We start from the raw sequence: 16,596 nt of genomic DNA, 5'->3' as shown, positions 1-16,596 counted from the left end.
GAAAGTATCTGGTTAAAAAGGAAACTTTTATAACCCTTCAGTGGTTGGTAGAGTGTTTAGTACATCTTATAATTTGATGAAGCAGATTCTAAGAACAAATACTTCTTACTTGCAATGGAAAGTACCCCTCACCTCAACTTCCACTTATTTTTTTAAATATAAGGGGGAAAATAACTTGAAGAAGTTGTAACATATTGGGCCCCACACTACAAAAGATGCTTATCAAACTGCCAACTGAATGTGTACTTTCTAGATCTAGCTTTTAAATAGGGTTTCCTGTTTTTTGATAACTGACACTGAATGCTTGCCTGCTAGTATTTTTAACATTTTACATGTATTAATTTTCCAACCATTATAACAACTGTATTGCCCCCATTTTCTGATGAGTCAACTGGGGTAGAGAGGGCTTAAATTACTACCTAAAGTTACAAAGCTAGCAAGTGACAGAGCTAAGACTGGAGTTGGAACTCAGCCTGAGTAGTGGATTTCCTTTCTGGATACACACAAACACACTACTAGGATTGTACCATTTGTATCTTGCATTTCCCTTTGACCTTTATAGTGAGCATTTCCCATGTCTTTTAACTTTCTTCTAAATCATAATTTCCAATGCTTGCATAATGGTCTATACTGTGATTAATCATTCAGTATTAATAGAACACTGAAGTGATTTTTAGTTTTATTTTTTGCTGGGGTTAATAATATTCCTCCCCCCAACTATTTGCCTGTATCCCTGCTTGTTTGTTAGGTCAATTTTTAGACTGGGATTATGGGAATAAATGACATTAAAATAGGCTCTTGACTTAGAAACTTGTTGGTAGCAATATGAAATTATAAAACCAGAGACTCTGGAGAGAGATGCCCCAAGCAGGAACCATTGCTCTGATACCATCTCTATAATTTTGTCATATTGTTTAACCTCCTCCTGTCTCCCTTCCTTATATGTATAATAAGGACAATAGTAGTACCTAATTCACAAAGTTATGTGGATAAAGTAACTTAATATATGCAAAGTGCTTAGAATAGTGCCTGGCATAGAATAAGTGCTACATAAATGTTTGTAATTATTTGGCTACGTGAGGATGTGATTTTGCTAATAGAGAAATTTTGGGAAAGACCGAAAATCGACAAGGAAAACTAGAATCACCCACCATCCTAATATAGTCCAACTATTATTTTTGAGGCTACTACCTCCCTTATGCAATTTGTCTCAGTCAATCTGAACCACTTGCCAGTCACACACATGTTTTGACAAAGTGGCCCAGCATGTTGCCATTTCCAGCACTCCCAGTATGTCGCCCTTCCTACCTGGGATGTTATGCTCATTCTTGCTTGTCAACAGACTCTTCAGCATCCTTCCAGACTTGGCTCAGGTACCAACTTCCCTGGGAAGCTGCCCTAACCTTCCTGCTTTCTCACTTGTGGTTTGGGGGCCAATTTTATTCACTCCCTTATGACTCTCTATCGAATCTGCCTGTTCCTTCTTAGTCTACCAGCTTCCCTGATCCCATCACTAGACTGGAAGGTTTTGGCTTCTTTTTTTTTTTTTTGGTTGGGGGAGCAGGCCCAGTGTGCTATTACTCATTGTATCACCAATATAGGTCCCAGCAAAGTAGTGAGTAAGCAGTAGATACTCGGGATGTATGGATAAATGGGTGATTGAGTGATAGAAGGAAGGAAATACCTGGCCATCTTTCCATCTTTGTGCTTTAATTTCAACAATTTTACACTATAGCATCATCCACAGTTGCATATATTGGAAATTTCTAGGGGTGGGGTAGTAGTGCATTTTTTCTATCCACACACCTAGCATTCCTGGGCTGTTTCTTTCCTTAATAAGCAATAATTTATCTTGTATTTGCTTTTCTGGAGCAATCTTGTTCTCCTGTAATGATAGAACATTACCAATCACAGCATTCCCAGCTATATATTGTTCAGATGGCCTGTAAATGTTTTAAGACCCAATAATGAGAGGAATTTGTCAATGCCTGAAATATATCCATATCAAGAGCTAAGTCCAATAGAGCTGACCATCATTTCTCCCCTTCCTGGTGTTTACAGCACTCAGTAATGAGTAAACCACTTTCCCATCTCCTTCTGGCCATCAGCAGGCCAGGCACGTATTTGGTTTCTTTTGTAACTGCTCATAAATGAATCCTTTCAGTCTCTTAATCATTTTGGTTGGTCTCTGACTTTCCTCCAAATCATGAACATCTTTCCAGTATTGAAGTGCTGGTATTAAATGCATTATTCACACGGATTTAGAGGGTGTTGGGAGACATCTGTTACATATGATGTGATGTCCCTTGGTGCTGGTCTCTCAGGATTGAAATGCCTCTTTGTTGCTTTTACTCAGCTCTGATGTCAGATTCTCTCTCTTTGGCTGCTAATCCTTAGATGTTTTTAGCTCACATCTTCCCCTGTCAGTCACATTTTTTTTATGATTCTTGGGCTTACACGATCCCTTCCTGAACTACTTTACTACTATCTTGTGAAATAGTTTTCAAAGGTAATTAAGCTCTCAGACTGCTATTATGATTTATTGTGTTGCTTATCCTTTCAAGCATATTAAATTCAGAAAAATAAAATTTGAGGGCCTGCTACATGGAAGACTGTACTAGGTACTGGGGGTGGTAGGTAGGGTGGAAGATGAAAGGATAACTAAGATGCCCTTGATTCATCCCAGGACTTCCCAGATCCCACTCCAGGGAACCCCTTCCCACTGTGCTCCAGAAAGTCTCATTCACATAGGTCTGTAAGCAGCAGATTAGGGCCTGTGGGTCAAATCAGACCCACCACATGTTTTATAAGTAAAGCTTTATTGGAGCACTGACATACTCATTTACATATTGTCTATGGCAGCTTTTTGCATTGAGTGGTGCACAGTTGAGTAGTTGTGGTAGAGACCATGTGGCCCACCAAACCCAGAGCATTTATTATGTGGCCCTTCAGAGAAAACTTTTGCCAGCCCCTGACCTAGACTATAGTGTTGTCTGGTTTGTCTGGGGTCATCTATCCCAATGGCTCTGCCTGGTGTTTGAAAAACCATGATCTTTCGAGGGAGATAGTCAAGTGAACATATAACTGATAAAAAGTGGATGGTCCCATGAGCCAATGTAGAGGAAAGTCCAAAAGCCTGCTGGAATATGGAGAGGTTCATGTTGGCAGGGAGAATCAGAAAAGGCTTTATTCCTGGATAGCATGGTATTTGGCTTAGGGCCTGAGGAAAGCCAGGACTTTGAAGGGTGGAATGAGCTGTGAAAGCAAAGCCATGAAGATGGGAGAGAGAGGGTGGGCTCAGGGATGGTGAACCACCACGTGACCAGGATATGCTGAGTCCTCGGGAAGTACGTGGTGAGGTGTGCACAGATAGGTCGGGCTGGCACACTGAAGGCCAGGCAGAGAGTGGGGTTGAGGTTTCAGACTGCTTGCAAAGATAAGCTAATGATGGTTTTGAAGTGGGGGATGGATATATAAGTCCTTTTCCAATTATCCTTTATTTCTTTGTCTCCAAAAACAAGTCTCAGGAAAAGCAGGCATTTTCCCTCCATATAGAAATCTACCTCCCCTCCTATTGCCGCTCTCAACTCTACACAGGGTCAGTTCTCTTCCAAGCTTCCTGGTGTCAGCTTCTGGAGTTGTTTGCTGGATGTTCTTCTTAAATTTGTCATTGGTATTCCTCAAACTCTTCCTCTTAATTTTCCCTCTATCTTCATGTCCTCAATGACCTCATCCACTCCTGTAGTTTTCTTCTTATTCCTCTGTGGGGGGGGGTCTGCAGCAGAGATCTGCCAAGTATTCATTAATTCCACTTCCTTTTCCTGGGACACCAGTAAACTAGATGTTCCAATTTGATCAGACCCCCAGTAGAATGTGAGTAGAAACAATATCTGCCACTTCAGAACCTCTAAAATCTCAAATGAGGTCCTTAGGACTTAGCCCTTCTGCAGCCACCTTGGATGTCACCCATTTAAGATGGCAATGCTATTAGGCAGAAGAAACCTGGAACCCTAGGAAGACCCAGGGCTGCCCACCCCACAGTGGAGTGTGATGTGAGTGAGAAACTTTTATTGTATTAAGCCACAGAAATTTCACAGTTTTGTGTTTCTAACATTTCCAGGTCCATCACTCAGCCCTGACCTCTTACTTCTCATTCCTGTGCTAATTCTAAAATGCCTGCAAATCAAATGCATTAAATGTCCCTTCTTCTCATTCATCTCATTTGAATCTTTCTTCCCACTAGCAACCCTACTTTTATCATTGGTTCTTTCCTTGCCTTCATCTCTACTGTTGACTGTGTTGTAAAGACTCAACATTTCCAAGGGTGCCAAGCACCCTTGGGTTCACTCTCACTCCATTCTGGAGATGTCACTGCAACCCTGGATACCAACACACCTGGTTCTTATAACAACTTCTTAACTGATCCCCCTGTATTTGCTTCTTCCCTGTGGCACTTCACCCTTTTGCTTCTGCGAGGTTAATTTGAAAACACCACTTTCATTGTCATTCATCTGCTTAAGAATTGCCATGGCTGCCTATTACTGGCTCTAGTAGCAAAGATTTGCCCACCATGTGTCCACCCTGGTTAATCAATTTTATTCCACTCTTTCCTAACACAAACCTTCTACTGAGTTTAAGTAATTCTTATCCCTGAAGAGGCAAAGTCCGTTTCTACCAAGAATCCTGTTGGTTCTCAAATGGGTGTGATTTGGCATCCTGGGCAACATTTGGCCATGTGTGGAGATATTTGGAGTTGTCACAGCCAGGGGGAGGTGCTGTTGGCATCTAAGGGGTTGAGGTCAGGAATGCTTCTAAGTATCCTGTGATGCACAGGACAGCCCCACAATGAAGAGTTACCCAGACCCAGATGTCCATAATGCTGAGGTTGATAAACTCTGAAACCCCAAACCCTGCAACCCCTGGTATCTATGTCTAAGCCAGTGGTGATCAGCTGGGGATGGTGTTGCCCCAAGAGCACATTAAGCAATGTCTGAAGATTTTTGGAGTTGTGCCAACTGGAGAGTGGGTTTTTACCACTGGCTTCTAGTGGGTAGAGGCCAGGGATACTGCTGAACACCCCGTGGTGCATAAGATAGCCCCTGTGACAAAGAATTACTGAGCCCCAAATGCTAATAGGGTTTGAGAAATACTGGTCTACACTCTTCTCCTAGCATAGACATTTTTTTCTGCCTTTTCTCTGTTTATTTTCAGATATTTCCTCAATAATGGAAAAGCTCAAATTCCATATGCAGAGTGATGCATTCTCTGTTCTAGGCCACAGTGGTCTTACTATCTTTAGAATCTGTAATGCACTTATAATTAGGATCATATAGTCTGGTCTTTGCTTCATGTATGCATGTTTTATCCACCCAACTAAAGCATAGGATACTTGGAGAATAAAGACCCAGTAATGTCTTTTGTGTCTATGCCTCCAAGGACAAGTTTTTGTGTATATAGTAAGTGCTCCATAATTTCTGTTGATGGACAAATTACCCAAGCTGTATATAAATTCAAATTCCTTTTATTGCTTTATATAAAGGCTCAGCTACCAAAAAAAAAAAAACTTAAAAAAAGTGAACTTAGGTCATTTATAGCTAGTAATGTCCATATTACTCTGGATTTATTTTCACTAAGAGAAAGAAGAATACTTATATTCTCATGACTGTATAATTCATGTAGTTTACTAGTGAAAAAGTGGAGCCAGACAAGAGGTTTAGGTTTCTGCAGCACAAAATAAACGTGTACCTGATATTCCAACAGATCAGTCAGATGGTGGAATTTAGCTCACTGCTCAGTTATTTTGGCATCATGTCCACATTTCTTAGAGCGATATTCCATTAATGTTTTCAACAGTCTTGGCATTTTTAAAAACTCTGGCAAGTTTCCTTGAGTCATTTTTTCATTAATTATACACTCAGATCAGTTTCAAAATGGAAAATCAAACTATGAATTTATTTGCTTTAGTCCCATAATTTGTTTGCTCTGTATTAAAAAACTATGCCATTTCCTGTTGAAATCTTGCCATTTGCGATATAGAAGGACCTAGAGGGTATTATGCTAAGTGAAACAATTCGCACAGAAGACAAATACCATTTGATTCCACTTACATGTGGAAACTAAAAAAACAAAACAAATGAACAAGTAAAACAGAAATAGACTCAACACAGAGAACAGAATGGTGGTAGCCACAGGAGAAGGGGGTGGGGGAAATTGGGGGAAATAGGTGAAGGGGGGAAAATCATTGAGAATGTTTGGTATCTTAATTTGGGTGATGGTTACATGAGTGTATCCACATGTCAGAATTCATTTAAAAAAAAGAAATGTTCTGAAAGCATGTCTGATTGTTTAATGGTTATATTTCTTTATTTGCTCTTGGAATAAGGAAATATTTTTTAGTGTCTTGTTAGCCATAACATCAAATAATGATACTCTGACATTTTCCTTTAACAACAAGAACAAAAACTATACCATTTCTCTGTCATGAAGCCAGTTGTTCCTAGGTTGGGCCATTTTCTATCCAGTGTTTATCCCTAGCACAGGAGAGTAGATCGTCACTGTACAAGGTTGCCTGACTGTTCTTATAGCTTGGATGCCCTCCGCAGCCTCCATGGGCAAGGCACTCTCACGTGACAACTGAAATATGTCCACATTCCCAGCCTCTGGCCCCAGAGAGCTATGACATTCCTCCAGCAGCCAATCAAGGAGGATTGGTTCTGAACACATGGAGAGAAATCTCTACAGTGGAGAAAAATCACGAGTGATTGATCAAGTATTATTTTTTAATACAAAAGAGAAAAAAATGAAATTCATGGGGGCAATCTCAAAATACTAAGATTTTTCTTCAAGTGGAATGATCCCTCACATCCGCCTGCTTGAGTCAATGTTTATTCTCAAACTGTGCATGCGAAGCATCACTAAAACAGAATAGAAGCTTTTCTACTCTGTAACATTTTTTTAAATCTAATTTACAGGGAAAATTTTTCATTAAGCCTGATTAATGTAGCTGTTGCGGTGAAGGATACCTGAGAGTCACAGTAGCCTGACTGGTGCTCCCATTGCATGAACAGAAGCCTTTGGTTCTCCAACCAATTTGGCTTTCACTGAGTGCTATAAATACATCACCACCCTCCTCATCCTCATTTTATGGGGGAGAAAAAGAAGTTTATTAAATGCATGTCTGTGTCTTATACAGCTAGTAATCAACAAAGGTGAACAGGAGAATTCTACCTCTGATTTTCTTTTTTCTCCCTTACCTACATTCAGTCACTGTAAAGAAGTATCATCAGAAAAGAATATAGGCAGTTAAATTAATCCTAGTGCCAAAGATTCGTGGTGGTGTACAATTTTATCCTTACAATTTCACTACCAAGTTGCCATTTTTATTGCCTAGTTAAAGAGCTCACGTCTGCTGTTTGATACCAGGAAAATCTGATTTCCTTGGCAGAGAGGGATGGTGGCGGCACTAACGACCTGGCCTATCCCAGTGTCACACACCCCAGCCCCCCATTTTCTTGTCATGTCTTATACTCTTGTTGGGCTCTGTGTAGAGTATTGAGCAAACATGTCTTGTGAAGGTGCTGTTTGCAGAAATAGCCATTGGGTGGCAGTGCCTCCAAGCCTGGTATCTGCAGGATCCAGCTAGTTACACATGGTACTCCTTAGCAAACTTTCATCAGAACAGGACCTGAAAACTCTTCAAGGACCATTTGGTGTGTTGAGTGGCACACGGGCCTAGTTAACTGATATTATTTCCAAAGATGATTAAGTTTCTCTCCATTGTAGTAGTCAGGAAACTGTTCAAAGTAGCTTGCCCAAGCTCACAATCTATGTGAATTTTGTGAGTGGAGAGGTAAGAAAGAGAAGGGTAGAAGTGCTAGTCCAGAGCACACGAGGGCTAGTAAGTGATATACACTGTTAGAGGCACCATAGGGACACCCTGTGAAATACACCCCAAGTCCCAGCCTTCTGCAAATGTAGGCATCTGGGGGAGGGAGCCAATTGAAGGAGGGAGTAGTGGAGAAACGGGAAGAAGCAGGACTAGGGGCCATCTTCTTCCCTGTGCTTGTGTCTGCATATCTCAGCACATTCTCAGCTGATGGACAGGAAGACTGATTCCTTCCATGGTCTGCTTCCAGTGACTGCACCTTCAGTGACGAAACAAGAGTGGTATACGGCTTCTCAAACAAGGACAGAAATAAGAGCGAGTGGGAGTCAGGAGCAAATTGCACAATGGTGTAAAAACACCACCAGGGAAGAAAAGAGCCAACTGGATTATCTCAGTATTGGGAAGACAACCACAGGCTCGTAGAAGATAATGAGATAATGCTCCACTTAACAGATATTTGTGTAGTCTGCATATGCACGTGTATGTGTGTGTGTGTGAGAGAGAGACCCGGGAGGGTATGAAGATGGGAAGAAAGGGAGGAAATGGAACAGCTTTAGAGCCAGGTCAACTTGGATCTGAATCCTACCTGAGTGACCCATTAGGAAAATTACTTAACCTTTTGGAATCTGTTTCCTCATATTGAAGTAGGGGCCCAAGGTTTCCAGTGTCAGGGGATCAAATAAGACACTTTATGTAAATATGAACACTCATTCAGCAGACTGTAGACCCTCAGTTACACTGGTTTGCCAGAGATGAGCTCCTGAAGCCATAGCATGGTTCAAAATGTGCATAATTCAAGGTCATTTTCCCTGGAAGAATAAATGTAAAGTACAATTTGTTGTATTTCGTGTTCTGTGCTTGCATTAAGACTTGATTAGTGTTTTTATTTTGCCCTATTTCAAATGCACATAAGCTAAGTTCACATAAAATGGCACCTCGTTTTAGTGTGCACTCCTGTATGTCAGGGGGACCCGATATGCTATTAGAAAAACAAAACAGACCACCACCACCGCGGTCAACAAAAAGCTTGCAGCAACACAACTATGCGTTATCTGCATTATAAAGATAAGAAAACTGAGTTTACTCATCGATTTCAGCAAGATCTATGTCATCACTACAAACCCTCTCCACCCTTCTAAGGCCTTTCATTCAGCCTGAGTCCGAAGAACAAGACTGGAATGCCTTATTAACCTGCCCTCCTCTCCTCCCTTGAGACACTCAATCGACACAGCAAAGGAGTGACTGAGCTGCTTTTCCCATCTACCCCGCTTGTCTGCACACTCTGTACTTTGGTGGCTCACTGACCCCTGTGGCAACCTCCCTTTCTAGGGTGTGAGTCAGGAGAATCACTCACAGACCGTGGCTTCACCAGATGACAATGTCATGTGAAGGAGAGAGAAGGTGCGCACTGTGGGGTGGGCGCATAAGAAGTGGTGGCGCGGTCTCACCTGCAGCCATGGGCAGATACTGTGAAAACGAGCATTTCCAGATGAGAGAACCACACAGCTTCTCAGTCAGCAGTTGGGTTTCCACCTGTTTCTTTACTCCCTCATGCACCCCACCACACCCTAGCTTCACATTTCATACTTGTGAGCAAGGGAGGAGAGGAGGGCAGGTTAATAAGGCACTCCAGTCTTGTTCTTCGGACTCAGGCTGAATGAAAGGCCTTGGGAGGGTGGAGAGGGTTTGTAGTGATGACATAGATTTTCTCCTGCTTTTCATCTTGTGTTCCCCAGATAGGGGGCTTGATTGGACAGGGAGTGTGGCAAAGCTGAGGAGTCCCCACCTCCTAGACTAGGCTTGTTGTCTTATGATTTCCCAGTTGGCTCTGCTCCCTAGAGGAGGATGGGGAGGCCAGATCAGGAAGGCAGTGCTGGCCAAACCTCCCACCACCAGCCATTTCTGAATCTGAGAACCTTATCGGAGTGAATGGGTGGGCCAGTGTTGAGGGACGGTGTGCAGGCTCTTCATCCCCCCTCAGCAGTCACGATGGTATAGTCCTGATGCCGCCGACTTCTGAGATGGCAGGTGGGTAAGATGGTGGGAAATGGGTAAGTCTGGGCTACAAAATGGTGGCAATCTTAGTAGCCCAGTTCACCTTGCAGTGATAGAGAAGCCTTTTCCTCAAGAACACCTAGAATCCTTCAAGGAGTCCGGGATACAAAGAGGCTTCTCCAGGTGCTGAGTTTCCCCCACAATGCATGTGAATCCCTGAGCACTGGGACACTACCTCCTGGGGATGAGGACAGGGGTTCATTTGGCAGAGGGCCAAAGAGTATTTCACAGCTGAGAATATAACATGAGATACTGATTTCAATTGAATGGCAGTGTCAGTGGAACTGAAGAAGCTCTGCCACCAAACCCCTGGCCTGTGGCCTGGTTTAGCATGAGCTCTGAATGTGAGCTCACAGTGGAGGCAGCAGGCCAGTGAGGATGTCTCCATGGGATCCACTTTGACAGAAACTTTCCCTTCTTGGCATGAGACCCTGGGCATTCATGCCTGGTGCGTGCTAACCTAAAGCTCTTGAAACTAATCAGCAACCTACTGTTTCATACCATCTAAAGTGAAACTGAAATGGAAAACTTCCAGGCCCCCATCATGTTGCAGGTTACATGTTGGGAGGAGAGAACAAGAAAAGGAGCTACAGGTCAATCAGAAGTTGGGAATCAATGTGGTGCAAAAGCCTCTGGCTGAGCTGGTGATCTCACTTTTTGTTACTGTAAATTACCAGAGATCTAGCCTCCACAGTGCCCACTTCCTGTAGCTGAGGAGTATTTTGATGCAAGTCAGCTCCATGCCTTTCTCCTCACTAGGAAAGCCAGAAGCACAAATCACTCACTAATAATTAGATATTTATTTGCAATAGATACTAGCCTGCAGGAGTCTGTTAGTAATTAAAAAGAAGTCATACAGCCTCTTGAATACAATGACACAAATGGATGTGCAAGCTTTTTGAAGAAATAAAAAAGGCCATGCTGTCAGGAGGCATGATTTAATTTCAGTATGGATGTATATAGACTGGTAAAAAAGTTCACAAATGTGGGAAGAATTTGGTTGGTCTTATTGAGCCCATTGGTTTGGAATACATCGGTTGCATGTAACTGCTTCAGAGAGTTTAGGTCACTCTCATTCCCTTGGTGGACATCAATCCTGTAGGATTATGTAAACTAAGAGGAGGAAGCAGGGTTCTGATGAGATGAGCAGTGATAAGATGTGGGGATGTGGCCTTGGCTTTGCCACTGGTGACTTTGCACATTGGCCATCTGGGCCTCAGTTTCCTTCTCAGAAATGTAAAAGGGTTGGATGATCATATCTAAGGTTTCTGCCACTCTACGATTCTGTGACTCAGGGGAAAGAGAAAGTGATGAGGGAGGACACCAAGTCAATAGCAGGATGAGGTCCTGATCTCAAGGTGATCAGAGTCGTGAGCCCCAGCAGCAGGCTTCTGGCCCTCTGCCCTGTTTTCTTACCACCCTTAATGTCCAATAATTCTTATTCACTGAGTGCCTCTATGTCAGGTAGAACTTGCCTGAAAGTGTGGATTCCTTGCTTGGAAACAAATTGTAATGATGAAAAACATTGACTTGTGCAGCAGATGCACTGATTTCACCTGTCAGTTTGGTGGGTGAGTCTCCCATAAACTGCCAGCAACTCAGCTCAAGCCCCTGAACTTCCCTGCTTTTCTGCCTAAGAGATCTTTCCTGGCATTTTAATAATTTCTCAATTTGCATGTGAGGAAGCCTAGGAATTCCCAGGGTAGCCCTCAACCATGGAAGGATTGAAATAGGTGAATAAAGGCCCAGATTTCTGGTTACTTGGTGGGACCAGTCTGGTGAGAATTCTGAATGGCTTTGCAGAGGACCCTCAGCAAGATTGCTTCCAAGGTGCCCTCCATGGTAACCAACTCAGTAATACACTTTCTTGTTTTTTCTCCTTTCTTTGTTTACACTCCATACTCCCATTTGTCCTTCCTGAGACCACCTACCAAATGAACTATCAGCATCTAAGTACTTGTTATAGGATCTGCAGATTACTGACACAGATGACCCAAACCAAAAATGAAATCAGGAAATCCTGAGACAAAATGCTATCTATCATGCCATGTGCCATTCAAGACCAGATGGCAAACAAAGAACACACCCTCCTAAAAATTCCTTTCTTATTGACAAAAGCCCTATATCTGACTGCTTTGCACATAATCAATAAGAATGGAGTGTCAACACGGTTCAAAAACCAATCTGGAGAAGTATCAAATCAATTTGGGATCTATTGTACCCACATTATTTAACATCCATAACTTCCCATTTTGCTCTGCATCTAGTTTTAAACTGATGAAATTTAAACTGATGAAAAGTGTAACAATAACAAAAACTAGTATTTCCTATCTAATACTATGCAAGAGTAATTTAGCATGTACTGACCCTCCTTGGGTCAGGGAAATAATGAGAGCACCTTATTTGCAGAAACATATATAATCTGTACCATGCTAGGTATGAAATTTGTTAGGGAAATTGAGTAATGGTTCTATTTTGAGTCTATAAGGATGTAGATATGAAGGTACAAATTACTTCTGTTAACATCAATTAAAAATGTTAACAATGAGGGAAAAAATATGGCGGTGTGATAAGTGAGACAGAAATCTCTTCCCAAAACCACATATAATATGAAAATACAGCAAATACAACTAATCCTAAAGAGTGACCAGAGATATAATTGCACCAGGCAGCCTTCATCTGGGAAAAGATAACATCTCATGGAAAAGGGACTATGAAAAGGCAGAAGAACCTTGTTCAATCCAAAATCCCTCAAACACCAGAAAGAGGGCTGAGCGAAACTGAAATCATCAATCTTCCTGAAAAAGAATTCAAAATACAAGTCATAAGCATGGTAAGAGCTACAGAAAAATATTCAAGAGCTATGGGACAAATTCAAGAGAGAGAGAGACATTATAAAAAATACAGTAGCTGAAATGAAACATACAATGGAGGGACTTAAAAGCAGATTAGATGAGGTAGAGGAGATGGTAAATGGAATAGAAATTAGAGATCAGGAATACAAAGAATAGAATAGAAATCAGGAATACAAAGAAGCTGAGGAAGAGAGAGAAAAAAGGATCTCTAGGAATGAAAGAATATCAAGAGAACTGTGTGACTAATACAAATGCATTATATGGTACCAGAAGAAGAGAGAAAAAGGGATAAAGTGTCTCTGAAGAAATAATTGCTGAAAACTGCCACAGTCTATAGGAGGAAATAGTCTCTCTGGCCATGGAAGTCCACAGATCTGCCAATCCAAGGGACCCAGGGAAGACAACACCAAGACATACAATAATTAAAATGGCAAAGATCAAGGACAAGGACAGAGTATTAAAAGCAGCCAGAGAGAAAAAAGATCACCTACAAAGGAAAACCCATCAGGCTATCATCAGACTTCTCAGCAGAAACCTTACAGGACAGAAGGGAGTGGCATGATATATTCAATTAAATGAAACAGAAGGGCCTCTAACCAAGAATACTCTACCCAGCAAGATTATCATTTAAATTTGAAGCAAGGATTAAACAATCTCCAGAAAAGCAAAAGTTAAGGGAATTTACCTCCCACAAACCATCCCTACAGTGTATTATAAAGGGACATCTCTAGATGGAAGTGCTCCTAAGGCTAAATAGCTGTCACCAGAGAAAATAAAACTACAGTAAAGGAAGCAGACCAATTAATTACTAACCAAATACAAAATTAAATCATCTACCCATAAAGTCAGTCAAGGGGTACACCAAGAGTACAGAATATGACACCTAACATATAAAGAGTGGAGAGGAAGAAAAAAAAGGGCAGGAAAAAAAGAATATTTAGACTGTGTTTATGATAGCACAATAAGTTAAGTTAGACTGTTAGTAAAGAGGCTGCCCTTGAACCTTTGGTAATCTCGAATCCAAAGCCTACAATGGCAATAAGTACAGATCTATCGATAATCATCCTAAGTGTGAATGGGCTGAATGCACCAATCAAGACATAGAGTTAGACAATGGGTAAAAGAGCAATATCATCTGTATGCTGCCTACAAGAGATTCACTTCAAACCTAAAGACATACACAGACTAAAAGTGAAGGGATGGAAAAAGATATTTCATGTAAACAATAGGAAGAAAAAAGCAGGAGTTGCAATACTTGTATCAGATAAAATAGACTTCAAAACAAAGAAAGTAACAAGAGACAAAGGACATTATATAATGATAAAGGGGTCAGTGCAACAAGAGGATATAACCATTATAAATATCTCTGCATACAACATAGGAGCATGCAAATATGTACAACAAATACAGAATTAAAGGAGGAAATAGAATGCAATGCATTAATTTTAGGAGGTTTCAGCATACCACTCATTCCATAGGACAGATCAACCAGACAAAAAATAAGTAAGGAAACAGAGGGACTGAACAACACATTAGAACAGATGGACCTAATACACATCTACAAAACACTCTACCCAAAAGCAACAGGATACACATTCTTTTCAAGTGCACATGGAACAATTTCCAGAATAGATAACATAGTAGGCCATGAAAAGAGCCTCAGTAAATTCAAAAGATTGAAATTCTACTAACCAACTTCTCAGATCACAAAGGCATGAAACTAGAAATAAATTGTGGAAAGAAAGCAAAAAGGCCCACAAACACACAGAGGCTTAACAGTATGCTCCTAAATAATCAATGGATCAATGACCAAATTAAAACAGAGATCAAGCAATGTATGGAGACAAATTAAAACAACAGGACAATCCCACAACTTCTATGGGATGCAGTTCTGAGAGGAAAGTATGTAGCAGTTCAGGCCTATCTCAAGAAAGAACACTCCCAAATGAAGAGTCTAAATTCACAATTAATGAAACTAGAAAATGAAGAACAAATGAGGCAGAAAGTCAGTAGAAGGAGGGACATAATAAAGAACAGAGAAGAAATAAATAAAATTGAGAAGAATAAAACAATAGAAAGAATTAATGAAACCAAAAGATGGATCTTTGGGAAAATAAACAAACTAGATAAACTCCTAGCTAGACTTACCAAGAAAAAAAGAGAATCTACACACATAAACAGAATCAGAAATGAGAATGGAAAAATCACTATGGACACCACTGAAATACAAAAAATTACTAGGTAATACTATGAAAAATTATATGCTAATAAATTGGATAATCTAGAAGAAATGGACAACTTTCTAGAAAAATACAACCTTCCAAGGCTTACCCAAGAAGAAACAGAAAGTCTGAACAGACCAATTACCAGCAAAGAAATTGAATTGGTAATCAAAAAACTACCCAAGAACAAAATACCAGACCAGATGGCTTCATCACTGAATTGTGTCAGACATTTAGTGAAGACCTAATACCCATCCTTCTTAAAGATTTCCAAAAACATGGAAGTGGAGGGAATACTTCCAAACTCATTCTATGAAGCCAGCATCACTCTAATACCAAAACCAGGCAAAGATAACACACAAAAAAAGAAAATTACAGACCAATATCCCTGATGAGAATGGATACAAAACTACTCAACACAATATTAACAAACTGAATTCAAAAATACATCAAAATGATCACACATCATGATCAAGTGGGATTTATTCCAGGAATGCAAGGATGGTACAACATTTGAAAATCCATCAACATCATCTACCACATCAACAAAAAGTTGATGACATGATCATCTCCATTGATGCTGAAAAAGCATTCATCAAAATTCAGTATCCATTCATGATAAAAACTCTAAACAAAATGGGTATAGACGGCAAGTACCTCAACATAATAAAGGCAACTGTGGGTATATGACAAACCCACAGCCAACGTTATACTCAACAGTGAGAATCTGAAAGCTTTCCTTTAAGAGCAGGAAGAAGACAAGGATGCCCACTCTCCACACTTCTATTCAACATAGTACTGGAAGTCCTAGCCACGGCAATCAGACAACACAAAGAAATAAAAGGCATCCAGATTGGCAAGGAAGAAGTTAAACTGTCCCTGTTTGCAGATGACATGATATTGTACATAAAAAACCCTAAAAGACTCCACTTCAAAACTACTAGATCTATAATATCAGAATTCAGCAAAGTTGCAGGATACAAAACTAATACACAGAAATCTGTTGCATTCCTATACACCAACAATGAGCTACCAGAAAGAGAAATCAGGAAAACAATTCCATTCACAGTTGCATCAGAAAGAATAAAATACCTAGGAATAAACCTAACCAAGGAAGTGAAAGAACTATACTCTGAAAACTATAAGACACTCATGTGAGAAATTAAAGTAGAGACCAATAATTGGAAACACATCCCGTGCTAATGGATAGGAAGAATTAATATTGTCAAAATGGCCATATTGCCTAAAGCAATCTACAGATTCAATGCAGTTCCTATCAAAATACCAATAGCATTCTTCAATGAACTAGAGAAAATCATTCTAAAATTTATATGGAACCACAAAAGACCCCGAATAACCAAAGCAATCCTGAGAAGGAAGAATAAAGCTAGGGGGATTATGCTCCCCAATTTCAAGCTCTACTACAAAGCCACAGTAGTCAAGACAATTTGGTACTGGCACAAGAACAGACCCATAGACCCATGGAACAGAGTAGAGAGCTCAGGTATAAGCCCAACCTTATATGGTCAATTAATATATGATAAAGGAGCCATGCACATACAATGAGGAAATGAAAGTC

General features: G+C 40.6%; 1 protein-coding gene across 5 annotated transcripts in view; it reads right to left on the bottom strand.

Annotated features, from left to right (window-relative positions):
• GLRA2 (glycine receptor alpha 2) overlaps positions 1-16,596 on the bottom strand; it is a 161,805-nt gene that overhangs the window by 34,703 nt on the left and 110,506 nt on the right. The window lies entirely within an intron of this gene.

This window comes from Manis javanica, chromosome X, assembly GCF_040802235.1.
Source record: "Manis javanica isolate MJ-LG chromosome X, MJ_LKY, whole genome shotgun sequence".
Taxonomy (NCBI): Eukaryota; Metazoa; Chordata; class Mammalia; order Pholidota; family Manidae; genus Manis; species Manis javanica.
Note: the sequence above shows the minus strand (reverse complement) of the source record. Positions and strands in the feature narration are given on the sequence as shown.